Source organism: Penaeus vannamei, chromosome 23 (assembly GCF_042767895.1).
Source record: "Penaeus vannamei isolate JL-2024 chromosome 23, ASM4276789v1, whole genome shotgun sequence".
NCBI lineage: Eukaryota > Metazoa > Arthropoda > Malacostraca > Decapoda > Penaeidae > Penaeus > Penaeus vannamei.
The window spans coordinates 1748766-1751265 of record NC_091571.1 but is presented as its reverse complement, the minus strand read 5'-3'; positions in this window follow the sequence as shown (position 1 = coordinate 1751265).

The window sequence follows — 2500 nt, the reverse complement described above, 5'->3', positions numbered from 1 at the left end:
ACAACTAAATAATAACACAGAAAGGCCAAATTCTTCTCAGTCTTCTCAGGGGAATAACAACCAATCACAACACCTCATATTCACAACTAAATAACAGAGAAAGGTCAAATTCTTCACAATCTTCTCAGGGGAACAACAACCAATCACAACACCTTATATTCACAACTAAATAACAGAGAAAGGTCAAATTCTTCACAATCTTCTCAGGGGAACAACAGCCAATCACACCTAATCACAACTAAATAACAACACAGAAAGGCCAAATTCTTCACAATCTTCTCAAGGGAATAACAACCAATCACAACACCTTATATTCACAACTAAATGATAGAGAGGCCAAATTCTTCACAATCTTCTCAAGGGAATAACAACCAATCACAACACCTTATATTCACAACTAAATAATAGAGAGGCCAAATTCTTCACAATCTTTTCTTGTATGAGTACGACCCCTAACACTAACACTAACAACAATCTATTTTCACAATTAAATAACAAACAAAAAAGAATAACAAAAAAGCAAACAAAAATAAAAGAATAACAAATAAATATCAAACAAAAATAAAAGAATAACAAATAAATATCAAACAAAAATAAAAGAATAACAAATAAATATCAAACAAAAATATAAAAGAATAACAAATAAAAAGCAAACAAAAAATAAGAGAATAACACAAAAAGTAAACAAAAATAAAAGAATAACATTAAAAAAACAGACAAAAACATAAAATAATAATAATAAAAAAAAGACATTCTTCAAACCCTTCTCTTTATACGAGGATATAACGATCCCCTTTGATGACATGACACCATCGCGGGGAAGAGGTGCGTTCGAGCCTTGACTTACCGTGTCATAAAAAACCTCTTTAAAGGTCCGTGAACTCTAGCCTCGAGTGTCAAGGGGAAATGGCAATCCTTCGATGACACGGTGGACGCTTCGACTTCCCCCTCAGCACAGCACTGACGAGATGTAAAAAAAGGGGGGGATGGAGAGAGAGAGAGAGAGGGAGAGAAAGAAAATAGAGAGAGGAAAGGAGAGGGAGAGGAGGGGGGGGAGAAAGAGAGAAAAGGAAAGGAAGGAAGGAAGAAATAAAAAAAAGAGAGGGATGGAAAGTGAGTGAGAGAGAGAGAAAGAGAGAGGGGGAGGAGAGGAGAGAGAGAGAGAGAAAGAGGGGGGGGGGGAGAAAGAGAGAAAAGGAAAGGAAAGGAAAGGAAGGAAGGAAGAAAGAGGGAGGGAGGGATGGAAAGTGAGTGAAAGAGAGAAAAAGAGAGAGGGGGAGGAGAGAGAGAGAGAGAGAGAGAGAGAGAGAGAGAGAGAGAGAGAGAGAGAGAGAGAGAGAGAGAGAGAGAATGAGTCTGAATTGTTAACTTGTCTTGCTTTGAGTCCATATAGGAGGAAAAGGAATAGATAATGTATCCATTTTGTCTCTTATTCCCCTTTGAGATTTGGGCAAATCCGGCTCTTATAATGATCCTGACTGAACACCTATGGAAGCCTAAGATCCGGGCGCTATATTTATTAAATCAAAGTTTGTCTTTATTCCGTTCATATTTTTAATAATTCCATTCAAAAAATACTTATTGTGCTGCAATCTACATTCGTGTTGATATTGCAACAGCAGCAAAAATAGCATTATCTGTTTTTCTATTTTGCAATGCACTCCTTTGATCTAAAACAAATACTGCATCACTACGAGTTCACATGATTAATTCTTTTGCATCTAAATAAAAACAATTTAGAAAGGCAGTATAGCGGGTAACGAGAATGTTTGCAGACTTAATTCTGTGCTCTTTTGCTGGCCTTCTACTTGAATTTTATTAATAAATATTGTCTTCTTGTTATTCTTTTTCTGTTTTTTTTGTAAGTACTTAACTCATCCTTTCATCTCCCATCTCCCTCTCGCCCTCTTCCTCCATCCTTTCTCTTCCTACTCTTTCTTATTCTCCATACTTTTCTTCCCTCTCTCCCTTTCCTTCCATGCTCTTTCCTCCCTCTCTCCCTTTCCACCCATCCTTTCTCCTCCCTCCCTCCCTTTTCCAGTCACTCTCTTCCTTTCCCTCCATTCTTTCTCCTCCCACTCTCCCTTTCCTTCCATCCTCTTTCCTCCCTCTCTCTCTTTCCCTCCCTCTCTCCCTCTCCCCCCATCCTTTCTTCCCTTCTCCCTTTCCCCGCCCTCCTCTCCTCCTCCCTCCTCTCGCATCCAAGCAACTGGTCAGGATCCTTCCCCTTCTCCCTCCATCCCTTCTCCTCCCTTCCCTCGCACCCTTCGCCCTCCTCCTTCACTCCTCTCCCAAAAAACAACGACCCTCAAATCCTGACGCGTCTAATTGCTTTACTACGAAGGGTCCAGATGCAACACGAGCACACAGCAAGGGCGCGAGATAAATGAACCGTGTGGCCGTCCCCGACTATATCCAAGGAGAGGGATATGGGCAGCGTGTGACAAGGGACTAACGGCAGGTTTGTTAGAATTGTGCGAGGTCCGACCCAAAGAATATT